A 14,683-nucleotide genomic window follows, 5' to 3' on the forward strand; every position below is an offset into this window, starting at 1 on the left:
GTCCCAAAATGAGCTTCAAAAGCTTGAAAGGGACGTTTGCTAGACGGCACGGAGCCGTAAACTGGGGTACCAGGGTTAAAATTATATATAAGTCAAAGCCACCCTTTACCCAAGTTGTTCATGTTCATTGTTCTTCATGCAAATGATCTTCATGCATGCATGTGACCTGCCTGTTTTGCTGTGATGTCCACTGCAATATGGGAGAAGTGGCAGTCTGTAATCCTGCTGGCTGTCTTGCCATAATCTTTACGTAAGTGTCTATATTTTGCCTGTTATTGTATAATCTGTTGTGTTCACCTTTATCAAGGAATAAATTCTATTTATCATATCTAAGTCTCGTCCCAGTTCAAACCCAGGTATATATATATTTATATATAGTTTTGGTGTCAATTACAGGTGTCGCAAGCTCTCGTGACAGGCTTGTAATTAACTGGTGGCAGCGGTGGGATCGAACTGGACCTGGATTACAGTATTCTGCGGGGTACTGTGATCCAGTGGGAACTTGATGGTAATTGCAAGTTCCTGGGACTAAAGATATTGAACACACAGTGTACAACATATAACACAAGATATGGCACCTCCTCACTGTTCCCCTACTTGTGAGAAGCATTTCCTCCAGAACCAAAGTGCCAGCCATCCGTCTGACTGGAGCATCAAGTCGTCGCGGGGACCAGCAGCCAGCAAGGCTGAGAGAGAGACAGCAATCGGTGAGCATGAAACCCGGCAGGCTGAGCAAAGATCCACAGCTGCAGCTGCTGTAACCATCAGACATGTGGAGGGAGCGGGTGGTCTTGCACCAGGAGAGGTATTGGCCGTTGCGGCGGCCAGTCCATTTGACCCAGAATTGCTGGCCCTGATGTTTGCACACGGAGAGATGTCCCCAGCAGAGCGGCTCGAGCAGCTGAAGCTGGCAATGATCCGACCCGCTTATCCCCTCCCAGAGCCCGGCGCTCAGGCAACTCTGCTCTGTACTCCGTTGCCCCTTGCTGGGGTTAGTCCACCGGTGGCGGAGAAGCTCTGGAATGAGCCCGGCGCTCCGGGAACTCCGCTCTGGACTCCGTTGCCCCTTGCTGGGGGTAGTCCACCGGTGGCGGAGAAGCACCGGCAGTTACTGCGGCACTGCCAACAAATGGGCCACAATAATGCCCAGTGCCCTGACCATGCGCGGTCAGGCGAAGAAGCCCCTCAGGGCCAACGCTCACGAGCTGCGGAAAAGATGACCCAGTTAACGGCATCCTCTGATGGCTCCCGCCCAGCCGGGGCGACAACCCTCCACGGGACGTCTCCTGGAGAACCTGGACGGGCTGCATCAGCAACAGCGGCGGAGAGCAGCGGCCATCCACCTGATCCCGGCGGAGAACAAGCGGCGGCGGCAGAGAAGACGCCGCCACTCCGGCATCCTGCCGGCGGCAGTTTTATTTGGGGGGAGGGACAGGGTTTGCGGGAGGGGGTTATTTTACCAAGTTTGCATGGAGCTGTGTTCCTCCACAAAGACCTGGGACCCTTGTCCTGCACCGTTTTACCTGTACCCAACCCGGGCGCTGTTGCGGCAGCGGCCCGGCGCTGCCCAGCCCAGATGGGGCCGGCGGCGGCCGCTCCAGTCCCCCTGCAATTGGGACCAACGAAGGCGGCGGTCTCTGCGGGGACCAGCAAGGTAAGCCAGACCAAGTCGCAGACTGACCCTGACTTATTTTTCCCTATGACTGTACCCTGTTGTTTCACTATAGGGGTGACCGGGGGGTGGCAGGAGATAGGGGTACCAGGGGAGGGGAAGGACGGGCAGCTTGTAGGGCCGCCAGGCTTCCCCATTACCTGGGCAGAGCAGCAAGGGGACTCTCAGTTAAGAGCCCCACTGTTGCAGCCTTGCTATGGGCTGGAGGTACCAGGGGTTGTGGCACAGTTAGACCACCCCCAGATTACCTGCCAGCCAGGAGCTAAGGTGGGTGCATCTGCACCAGCAACCCTGAGCTCACCTCCGGTAATGGGGGCACAGCTTCAGGGAGAGGGGCTAGCCCCGTTAGCACCCAGCTCTAGGGTAGGATTGCCTGGGAGAGAGTTGGGTGGGCCAGTGGGAACCGGGGAGGGAAGGCAGCAAGTGAGCCAGCCAGTTTTCCCCGTTACCCTGGCAAAGCCTCAGGGGGTGTCTCAAATCAGCAACCCCCTGTTGCAACCTTGCTATGGGCTGGAGGTACCAGGGGTTGTGGCACAGTTAGACCACCCCCAGATTACCTGCCAGCCAAGAGCTAAGGCGGTTGCATCTGGAGAGATGCCCCTGGGCTCATCCCCGGTAATGGGGAGACAGTGTCAGGGAGATGGCCTCACTCAGGTGTCCCTAGGGTCCAGGCTAGGATTAGCTAGGGAGAAACGGAGTGAGGGGAGGCTGCAGGTAGGTAGCCAGCAGCAGATCTCAGTGAGAGAAGGAGGGCTAGTGGTAGCCAGGAAGGGAAAGCATCAGGTAGTGACGCTAGAGTTTCCTGTTACCCTGGCAGAGCCCCAGGGGGTTTCTCAGATTAGCAACCCCCTGTTGCAGCCTAGCTATGGGCTGGGGGTATCCGGGGCAGTGGCAGGCTTGTGCCACCCCAGGGATACCTGCCAGCCAAGCGCTAAGGCGGTTGCATCTGGAGAGGTGCCCCTGAGCTCATCCCTGGTAAGGGGGAGACAAGGTCAGGGAGGTAGGTGCACTCAGGTAGTTCCAGGGTCTGGGGTAGGATTGCCCAGGGAGGAGAGGAGTGCAGGTGGGCTGCAGGGAGGTAAGCAGCAGGCTGAGTTGCTGGGCCTAGGGGAGGCTAGGCAGGGAGGCACCATGGAGCAGGGGGAGATAGGAGGTCAGTGGGGTGTCAGGCAGCTGGCAGAAGCTAGGGGTGGGCTAGGTAGGCAGAACGTCCCTTGCTCTGACGGGCCAGGAGTGACCCCCCTGACAGATTTCTCTGGGTCCCCAAAGGAAGGGCTGTGGGTAGATAGGCAGCCAGGGAGGAGAGTCAGGAGTATAGCGGAGCAGCTACGGGTGGGCACAGAGCCAGGGCAGGTAGGGTCCCTACAGAATAGTGACATAACCCTGTCCCAGACTTGGTTGACAGGAAAGCGACGGTCTGTGCTATATAGCTGGTCTCCTGCTGGGGCAGAGGGAGGCAAAGGAGAATGCCCGGCTTTGCAGGAACTGGACTTTACAATCCACTGTGTACTGGTCAATGCCGGAGGACAATTTTGCCAGGCCAATCCCTCAGGACGTATAGAGTGCGTCAAGAGCGCCAGTGGTATCCCAGGGCCATGGGGAGGCCACTGGGGTACCAGGGGCCCTTGAGCAGGGGAGGTGTGATGGTAGGGAGGGTTTGGCCCGGGATTAACGGGGTTACCCCCCAAGGGCCCCCCTCTAACCTCGCCAGGGAGACAAGGGGTTAACTGGGCTGAGGCCCAGAACTGTGACTTAACCCTTGTTAAATAACATGAAAATGCTTATTCCCCTGTGTAAATGATGTTGTTGCTGGATCAGGGTCTGCATAACCCACCCACTGGGACTTAAGGGGTTAATGAGCTACAGTTTAAGAAAATTCCACTGTATTATGTCTTTTCAGGAAATCTGGACTTCAAAGGGTTAATTGAAGTTGAGTGTGAAAAGAGAAGGTTTTAGAACCCCACATGATAGATGCAGATGGGGGAATGCAAGCTTTTGCCTAAATATTGGTTCTCTGTGTTTTAAAACTGCAATGCATTTGGTTTGTCCTGGGATTTAAACCCAGGTTGGTGACAAAAGGCAGTGCTGAATAAACAGTTACCTGAAAACTGGTATTTTGGTAACGGAGTAAGCCAGGACCCTGAACCTTGGGGTACAGCCTCCGGGTCACCCCCCAAGTACACACATATTAAAAATATAATTTTGTCATAAGAGGGACATATATTTTTGATAAAGTGACTTTTTGCAGTTTGTGGAAATGTCCAGAAACCAAATGGTTTGCCTCATCTGAGTCTAGTCACTTGCCTATGCACGCTTCCTCTCTCCCAGTGCATATCAAAAGGGAGGTGTGAATTGGCCAGATTGGAGCCTGGCTTCCCAGGGGAATTGTTTATGCAAGAAGCAAAAGCCCACTTCAAAAGGTTTTATTGATGGGGCCAGGGGGGGGGGGGCTACCCCCAACAGGATATCAAAAGTGAGTAACTTTATTAAATATAAGAATATTATGAGATGGTCCTTGGCTGAACCGGCTAAGAATTACATAAGTGTATTGGCGGGAGTCAGCCGATCTTTGGGAGTCTAAACACTGTATAGGTAACTGCGGCTAAATGCCAGCTATTAATATCTCTATTAATTTTCATATTACATTGTAATGTTCGGTCTCTCTGCGACCGTCAGGTGTCACAGACCGTATTAATATATCTCACCTGACTGTGTGTATTACGGAACGGAAGTTATGCAATGATTTGCAGTAAATATGAAATTTTGGTTGAAGTTCTGAGAAACTGCAGCCCCCCTGCTATGATAATGAGCAGGGAAGAGGATGTTTTTGTAAACGTGGTAACTCACATTTACACACCAAGGTTTCCTGCAGGAGTGAACATGACAAATGTCCTCCCTGCTTCAAAGGGTTTATTGATGGGGGGGCTACCCCAAGCTGGAAGTCCCAAAATGAGCTTCAAAAGCTTGAAAGGGACGTTTGCTAGACGGCACGGAGCCGTAAACTGGGGTACCAGGGTTAAAATGATATATAAGTCAAAGCCACCCTTTACCCAAGTTGTTCATGTTCATTGTTCTTCATGCAAATGATCTTCATGCATGCATGTGACCTGCCTGTTTTGCTGTGATGTCCACTGCAATATGGGAGAAGTGGCAGTCTGTAATCCTGCTGGCTGTCTTGCCATAATCTTTACGTAAGTGTCTATATTTTGCCTGTTATTGTATAATCTGTTGTGTTCACCTTTATCAAGGAATAAATTCTATTTATCATATCTAAGTCTCGTCCCAGTTCAAACCCAGGTATATATATATTTATATATAGTTTTGGTGTCAATTACAGCCTGTCGCAAGCTCTCGTGATAAGACCTTAATTCAGTATTCTTTTCCATTCCGGTGCACCCCAACACAAGATCTTTGTTTGCGTTCACCTTTAAAGGTGATCAATTTTGCTGGTGTCGCCTCCCACAAGCGTATTGCGATTCACCAACGGCTTACAGTACCGTCGTGCGTATGACTCTTGCTGACTGGTGTCTGCCCGGTGACTCTGTTTTGCTGCAGTATGTGGATGATTTGCTACTCTGCAGCCAAACGGAAGAAAAATGCACTCTGGACACTCACAGTCTGATGGAGCATCTCGCTGCTACGGGTCATAAGGTCTCACCACACAAGGTACAGATGGCGCAACAAACTGTCAAATATTTAGGCTTCATACTACAGCCAGGACAGAGACTCCTATCACCAGAACGAGTCAAGGTAATTGCCAATCTCCCCAAGCCCAAGACGAAAGCTGCTATGTTGTCTTTTCTGGGGATGATCACCTATTGCCGCCAATGGATACCGAACTGTTCCCACTGGGATAACATTTTGAGACAATTGACATTGATGCATAAGCCAGACACACTGCAATGGGCACCAGAGACTCTCACTGCATTCACCGAACTTAAGACTGCATTGTGTTCAAACTCTGCTCTGGGCTTGCCGAACTATAACCTGCCTTTCCATTTGTTTTGCAGCGAGACAGGCACCGCGGTTGTTGGCGTACTGGCGCAAGAGCATGGCTCGGGCTATAGGCCGGTCGCATTCTATTCTAAGAAACTGCAAGAGATTGTGCAGGATTTCCCGGCATGTTTAAGACAGGTGGTCGCATGCACTATTTTGGTAGAAGCAGTACAACCTATTGTGCTGTCACACAAACTAACCTTGCATACATCACACCAGGTACTACATGTTCTCAGGAATCTCACTACGCAGCATATGACCGCACAGCGTAGAACAGGGTACGAAACCATCCTCACATCTACCTCAAATCTCACTGTCAAATATCACCCACCACACACTGGTCCAGCTCAAATTCTGACTAACCTGTTACTGCACAACTCTGACATAGACAATGAAGACCATGACTGTCTACAAAACATACACAACACGACGTCAGTAAGGAGCGACTTAGAAAGTACGCCCCTTAAGGAGGGAGATGTATTGTTTGTAGATGGTTCATGCTCTAAACCCGCAGATGGAGCATATCTGACAGGATTTGCAGTAGTTAGGTTACCAGACACAGTAATCTGTTCTGGAGCGTTACCGTTTGTTTAAGCTCAAGCAGCAGAGTTAGTAGCATTGACAGAAGCATGTAATGCATCATCACAGAATACGGTAACCATTTACACAGACTCTCGTTATGCATACTGAGTGGTACACGATTTTGGCATGATATGGAAAAATCGTGGTTTTGTAAGTGCCGATGGTAAGGCATATCACATGCCACATTGGTAGAGCAGTTACTGGACTCCATGTTGCTACCCAGTAAACTAGCAATTGTTAAATGTAAAGGACATGCTGGAGGAGAGACAGATGAGGCCAAAGGTAATGAGTTGGCTGATTTTTACGCTAAAGAGGCTGCACAATCACAGATTATGTTTCCAGCCTACAACACCACTGTTGACACAAAGCTCAATATGGTAATGACATGCCATCTCCCAGACTATGATCTTAAAATGTTACAGGAACTTGCAGAGGAAAAGGATGTAGAGCTATGGGAGGAAAAGGGTTTGAGCAAAGATGAGAATGGGATTTGGACTAAGGGCACAGTGATAGGTTTTCCTAAAATAGCTAGCCCTATTTTAATCTCACATTTTCATGGAATTGGGCATAAGGGAAAGAAAGCGACAGGTGATCAGATTAAGGAATTGTTTTTAGTAAGAGACATTGATCAGGTAGTCGAGACACAATTAGCCAGATGTCTAACATGCATCAGAAACAACATGCAGGGCACACGACCCGCAAAACATGAACATCTACTGACCACCTAGTGGCCCAATGGAGCAAATATAGATTGATTTCACACAGATGCCAACAGCGGCAGGAAAACTAAGATACCTACTGGTAATGGTAGATCAATTTAGCAAATGGGTTGAAGCATTCCCCACAATGAACGAAAGCTTAAAGACCGTTGTAAAAATACTTTGTAAAGAAATCATTCCCCGGTGGGGATGCCCACTTCAAATAAATAGTGATAGAGGAACACATTTTACATCCCAGGTGACTCAAGGAGTTGCTAAAACTCTTGCTATAGATTGGAAGTTTCACATACCATACCACCCACAGTCTTCAGGTCAGGTAGAAAGGACCAATCACACGATCAAGGATAAACTGCGTAAAGGAACAAATGGTACCTTTTCAAGATGGCCAGATGTCCTTCCCGCAGTCCTTGCAGAAATCAGAATGACCCCGAATAGTACTACCAAATTGTCACCATTTGAAATTTTAATGGGGCGGCCGTTTCCAACTCCCTGGGCTCATGGTACGTATTGCCCGAAGGAAGTTGGAGACCTAGAACAGATTCAAGAGAATTATGTTTATCACTTGATACAGAAATTGAATGGCATCTATGGTGATGTTTCTTCTTCTCTTCCGCTCCCTTCAGATAAGCCGACACATCCTTTCCAGCCCGGAGACAAGGTAGTGGTCAAGCATCTTTCCGCCAAAGGAGGGACGATGGAGCCTCCCTACGGACTTCCAACCACGATCCTAGCAGTGACCCGTACAGCCGTGCTGACTGAAGAATCATCAACTTGGATCCACGCGTCACGTATCAAATCAACGAAAGAGTAGAGACGATTTCAGAGGAATCGGCTCAACTGTATACACTTTCTCACAATATTTAGCATATGTACATTATTGGTATGCGTTATTTACCACATATGCGTGAAATAATTAGTTAAGACTCATACTAGCACCTCTGTTAGCTGCCCTCACCACAGTTCACCAGAAAACTCTTTTTTCTCTGGGGAAGGTGAAATCTCTTCTCTCCTTTCCAGAGAACAAGATGAAAGCAAAACCCATGTACCACAGGTCCAGTCTAACTTCTCCAATCTGCCAGAAAAACATTACACACTCTTCAAACGTATGGCTTCATTTCTGACAAAAGTCAAAACTAATATCAGGAAACATTTGGCTGTTGAGGTACTGAATACTGTATGTCACATTTCTGTTTATCCGACACAACGGACATAATCACAAGCTGTTTAATAGCAGTACCCACACCAGTAGAGATTTTGTTAAAAGTGTTTAGCACAGGCAATAATGATAGTTTGGCAGAAGATCATGATGTGCGACAGCATTTCTCTATATATGTATACTGTCGTGACTGTCCCCAGTGTATTGGTGAAAAGTGGGCTAATATGACACAAATTACGACCCAGAATATAACTCAGGGTAACATATGTTATCAAATGACATGTAATCCTGAAAAAATAGGCAAATGTAAACAAGTACAATTGATACCCTCAGCATCCACCAATATGACCCAAATATTGTGTAATCGAGCTGATGATAGATGTTTCAACGTCAATAACACTATGAGCTGTAATCACACAATAAGCACACCAAGTCATATATATTCTGTTAAACTTCCCGTCTGATGGTTGTTTTCTTGTGGTAATACTACGTACACATATATACCAGGAAACATCTCCGGGAGACCATGTACTCTCACCAGGTTAGGGATAATGATGTTCTCTGTAGAACCTGGCCCACATCAAACCAAAGTTAAGCGATCCACTGCTTCAGTCACTGAAGAATGCAATTCACATGTGCTTCTACTATCAGATGCTGACATTCTAAGTCTAGCAGTCTCCCTTGTTGGAGTACCTGGATTGGCTGTGTATTCAGCAAAAACTATAAAGAAACTAGCATGTGCTGTAGCCAAGGGGTTAAATCATACCTCCCAGGCCCTAGAAGAACTGATGATAGATTTCCAAGGTACACGCAAAGCAATTTTAGAAAATTGTGCGGCAATTGATTATCTTTTGCTTAAACATGAGCATGGATGTCGAGATTTTGAGGGAATGTGCTGTTTTAATCTATCTGATCATTCAAAATCTGTGCAGAATCATATGTCAAACATCAAAAGTGTTGTTGCAGACATTGCTGAGAGAGTCGATCAGTTTGATTGGACTTTTGGGTTAGGTGCATGGATTGGGAAGTTGGGAAAGAAAATTATTATGGGACTGATATTTATCACTTGCATGTTTGTAGTATTAGTTGTTATTATTTCATGCTGCAAATTAATGTGTTCATCTTTATGTAAAATGATTATGCCTTCTGTTAAGTCAGTTAATCACATGAATGCTTCGCTGAACATTAATGCCCTATTCCCGGTTCCCCAACTGTAACATATAACTCTAGAACTACAACCACCAGCGTCCCGATACCTTTAGTGGATTATGATAATATTCAAATCCAGTACGAGACCCCTGTATCCTAGGGATTGTCATTTTGATGACAAAAGGAGGGACTGATAATGTGTGTATTAAGGGGGGACTCCATTTTGACTGCTATATAACCATTTTATACTAATACTAAGAAGCCAGGGACTAATTATGCCATTATGCTTTTTAGTCAGATGTTAAACTGACCTTTTACCCACTTAATGGTGGCTGAACTACTGAACTATGTATGTTCAGACTATTTCACCATGTAGAAACAGGAAGTTTAGTCAGCTGTGCTTAGCCTGAATGTATGAAATGTCTTAACAATGAAATGTCTTAACAACATGAATTATGACGCTTCCTAGACTGCCCCATGATCGGGCAACTAGACTAGTTCCCAAATCGTAACTTTCCATCTGTCACTTTCTAGATAAACATAAAGGGAAGTAAGTTTCTCACGTAAACGTGTTTTTTCTACGTTCGCTCGCCTATATAACCTGACTGTAAACCATTAATAAACAGGAGAGGTTTTTGACAACGCTCACTGGTGTCTGACTCAATTACTTCTCCTCCGAGCTGCTCGTTCTTTTCCTGTCTTTTCCTGTCCAGCACTTTAAGAGTGGGTAAAAGGCCTCCGGAGATGATCGATCCAAGTGCGAGAGAAGGTTCCTATATAGCAGTAGAGAACATATTTTTCAGTGTGTTACATTTGGAGGCGCTGCTGAGATCAGACCTGGGGCGCACTATTAAGTATTCTAAATTTGTGATACTGTCCCAACCACCATGTCTGCGCTCACGCCGCAACAAATGATCGAATGGGCCGCAAGACTCAAAGAACCTCTGCAACACATGGTCGCAGTAGGAGGGGTTCCCGCCCAAATCTCCATGTTCACTGTCGGCAGTGCATTACAGACATTACCTGGTCTGAGTGAAGTCAGACTCATCAGTAAGAGCTACCACCCTGGCCACTACGAGAACACCCTCCTAAGGGCCGTAAAGCAAGAGCTACGCTCTGAAGATGTTCCACGAGTTGTATATCTATCAGAGACTGTACCCCAAGGCTATCCTTTTGTATATGCAGAAAGCCATAGCGTAGTTAGTGGGAATGTGCACAAAATGGAGGCTTCCCCATCAGAGAATCCCAACAGTGAATCACACCTAAAATGGCATCAACCGCCAAGTCAGGAGAGTGCATGTGCTGCTGACTGCCAGCCTGCACCAAATTGTGTTGCAAAAATATGTCTGGGTCTGGCGGGAAAACCAAAACTCCACCCCCGCAATGTGAGTGGCTCAGCGCAGAGCAAAAAACACTCCTTGATAGAGTGTGCCGCCCCTCATCTAAATTACACCAGGGGGAGTGAGAACAATGAACTGACATCAGCAAGTTCTGTTCCCCATACGAAAGGTATAGGATGCAGCGAAACACATGCTCAGTTGTATGGAGTATGGCGAATAAAGGGAGGGAACATATCCTTTCTTTTGTGCCCATGTTTACAAAAGGACTTAAATATGTCTGGTGGTATGGACTTTAACCCTTGTAGGCTACCAATAGAATACCACGTGGCAAAGGTGGACGAGGAGGGGTGCAAACGATGTGTCTGTAACAAGTGGAACTTCCCAGGTGGTGAATTGACCTGGGGACCCAAGTGTGCCTGCTGCGGGGTACAGTTCCTTCTTCCCAAGCGGCTGCAGCCTACGGAACCAGCAGAGAAATATGCGATCAACTCCAAAACTGGGCCGACAGATGCTGCTAACCAATCTACCTCAACCATGGAGGTTTCGGAGGGCCTGTATGCCCTAACCACGGTTCCAGACTCAACTCTAGAACCCGTTAGAGCCAGAAACACAGATTGCGGAACCACAGATGGTGGAACCAACTAAGGGTAAGGTGACTGCTCAGGGAGAATGGGGATCGCTACCACTGATGCTGCAGGAACAGGACTGCTTCATGTCAATTGCCACCTGTGAATGCGAGGTGCCCCGACGCTGTTCCAATGCGGTGGTGTCCCTGCCCCCATCCTTGTCTACTGATGACAGCAGCCAACCAGCCGAGGTGATGCGCCAGCCGGCGGACCACTCGAGTGAAGCTGGGGATAAAGATCTAACTACCTCATCTGCTGTGGATCCTTCTGTGGGCCCGTGGGCCCTACAATGGCCATTCCGGCCTCCAATGATGGTACCATCAGTCCTAGGCTTGGGACCAGTACCTACCGACCGAAAGGGTGAGTTGACTGCCCCAGGGGTGTCGGGTGTGAGCTCCCAGGTGGCCGCGGAGCATGGTAGCTCCTTAAGCATGGCCACCAGGGCGATTGGCTCGCCTCGGCATTGCGTCCTGGCAGAGGTGTCCCCCCCTAGAAGATTGCTGTCCAGTGGTATGTGTGGATCAGTGTCCACAGACTACCCACCAAGTGGAGAGAAACTTCAGCCCCATCATTGTGCCCAGTGAAGGGGAGGCGGTACCTGATAGCGTTCCAGATGATCTGACAACCATCAGCAACCAGTGGAGCGGTGAGACACCAACACTTTGCGCCCTGCCGGATGTAATGGAGGTATCCGGTGAAGAGGCCCAGCTCGGTGCTTACTTCTACTCAAAGGACCACCAAGCTCATCTGTCTCAAGACCCAGATTTCGTGATGTATCTGTGAGGATTCGCCATCCTGGTGGCCATAGACCGTCTCCTCACCTCAACAAACCTTCTGTGATGGACACTCAGGATGCGCGGTCTTGTGGACCCAGTACACGCGTGCATGGATCTTGCGCGGCCTGATTCCCCATCCGCCGTTTCGGATCCCGCCTCCTGCTCTGACGCACGATGGGTGCGTTCATCCAGCCCCCCTGCTGACACGTGTTCCAAGCCCCGCCACCACTCTAGTGATGGACAGGACAAGCGTGGGAGTGATGCGCGCGTTTGGCTCTGCCCCTGGACCTCCGTGACACGCACGAGTTGGCGCGCAATTGTTTCCGCCCCCTCTTGCTCTAAGGACATTCAGAATCGGTGTGGGAGGCTCCAGGCTCTGCCTCCTGACCTCCGTGACACGCGTGGGTCGGCGCACGAGCTGTTCCGCCCCCATCCCTGATTAGGCTACAACATAGGGCACACCTGTGTGCACCAGCAGCCTATCGGTGCTTACTTCCTGGTTCCGCCCTGGCTGGCTATTGGAGACTCTGCTTTTATATACCTTCAGTCTGCTCTCATTCCTTGCTGAGCATAGTCTAGTGTGACGCCGTACCTTGCTGCATTCCAGTTCCTGTGACCTTGCCTTGCCGATTAACCTCTTGTTGCCTACCTTGCTTGTCTTTTGGATTCCGCACCTCTCCTCTCCTGATCCGGCTACGAATGACCATTCTCCTGTCTCCAGTCCTGACCTTGGCTAAGTACTCCTACAATTCGATACGCTCCTATCCTGAACCTGGCTACGTACCCCGACTATCCGCTACTCTCCAATCCCGAACTTGGCTACCCACTCTTACGATCCACAACTCTCCACTCCAGACCTGGCAAGTACTTACACTACTCTCAAATCTATAACCCTGACCTGGCTTGAATGACTACTCTACATCCTAGGTGTGCCTGGGTTGCTGTGGGTCGGCGTTAACCAATTCCCTACCTCAGCACCGCGGTCGTGCTTCGTTTGTGGTGAGCTATGCATTATAGTATTCAGGAGACGTCACTTCAGAAGTGACTGATGGAGCAAACCAGGACTGTGCTGTGACAGCTAGGGTAATCATTGCCTCCTTCATGCGCAACATGGAGCGCTCCATTCACCATGTGGTGGACAGAGGAAAAGGTCAAGACCTCCTGGTTTACCGCATCCATGCTGCGGATGGCCGGGTAAATGTCTGGCACAGAGACACCGTGCTGTTCCTTCCACCAGGGGGAGGAAGTGGTATGGAACCAGTTACTGTTGTACCTGATCATGATCTCCCAGAGACTACCCAGGCAGAGGCTCACAAAAGTCAAAGTGAGGTACCCTCACACATCAGTTAGCAGCACCCCACTATGGGTCTCAGCAAGAAGCTACCACTCAGCTGGCCTCGGGTATTACTGTGATTGTTACGTTGTGTACCAATTCATATAAAGTAAATATGATAAGTTGTACATATGACCCCTGCATTTTTATTGTATAAACATATGCAATGTGACGCTGTCCTCCAAGCGGGAACATTGGTATTTCCACCAGGGGGAGAATGTAGCAAGGTCCCTCTGGTTCCCCGGTTACCCGTTCCTTTCCCCCTTACCTCCGATAGAGTGAGGGCAGCTACAGGGCGAGCTCGTCACCGGGGCTCCAGGCGGCATACACAACACGGCGCCGCCATGTTTAGTGCGTTTGCGCAAGAGTGGGATCTCGCGCACGCGCAGTAACGCACTAGGAGTTACGGCGGCCATATTGAGGTTGGCACCAGTGTTTGCGCATGCGAAGGAGTTCGCGCATCAGTGGTGGCCATTACAGATGGAGCATGAGCCGTTGAGAGTAGCGGCGGCCACTACAGGGTTGCGCATGCTAAGCGGAGCATGCGCACGCGGCCCCAATGATAAGGAGGTCCCTGAGGAACTACAACACCCAGAAGACATAGGGGCAGAGATACCAGGTGACGCCAGGGAGCCAATAGGGCTGGGAGCTTCCCTTGAGGATAGGATGCATTTGTTGTGCTCAGGACAGGAAGAAGTCAGTTGGTGCTGGGATAAGGTAGGGGGAGGTAATGTGTGTAGGGAGCAAGTGGCTCTTACACTAGGCCAGGTTACCCCCCTAGGCCCCAGCTAGGCCCAACTCACCATTAGGATTGTGGCTGCTCTAGGGAAGGCCCCTGCAGTTAGGGACTTTGCCATGTTAGCAGTCAGTTTAGTCAGGGACACAGCTGGAGTGGTGCGTGCTCTGACAAGAAGGGTCAGTGTTGCAGCGAATCATTCTCTGCAGTAGCAGAGACAGAGACAGAGACTGTCTGGGTGGTGAGGTCATCAGAGGGAGACCATCCACCAGGAGGAGGACACCAACATTGAGGCTTTGGTGCTGGATACAGACGGGACCTCTTAAGTTTTGCGGTACCCAGGTGCAGGAGCCCCGGGCAGGTACAGTCACCAAGTGCACCACCATTACCGGTACCAAAAAGGCACTGATCACGCTTAAGGAGTGGGTTGCAGAACACTTGGGACTCTGGGATATAAGGTGTGGGGTACAGAGCCCTGCGAGGTGACCGGGTAGTTGTGCCATTAGTGTATAGAGTGACACCCTGTTGATGAGATGTGATTGTTATATTGTTATGCTATGCAGTAAACTGTTTTATATATACCTTTGGTTTATTGGTT

The sequence above is a fragment of the Ascaphus truei genome, chromosome 1 (assembly GCF_040206685.1).
Source record: "Ascaphus truei isolate aAscTru1 chromosome 1, aAscTru1.hap1, whole genome shotgun sequence".
NCBI lineage: Eukaryota > Metazoa > Chordata > Amphibia > Anura > Ascaphidae > Ascaphus > Ascaphus truei.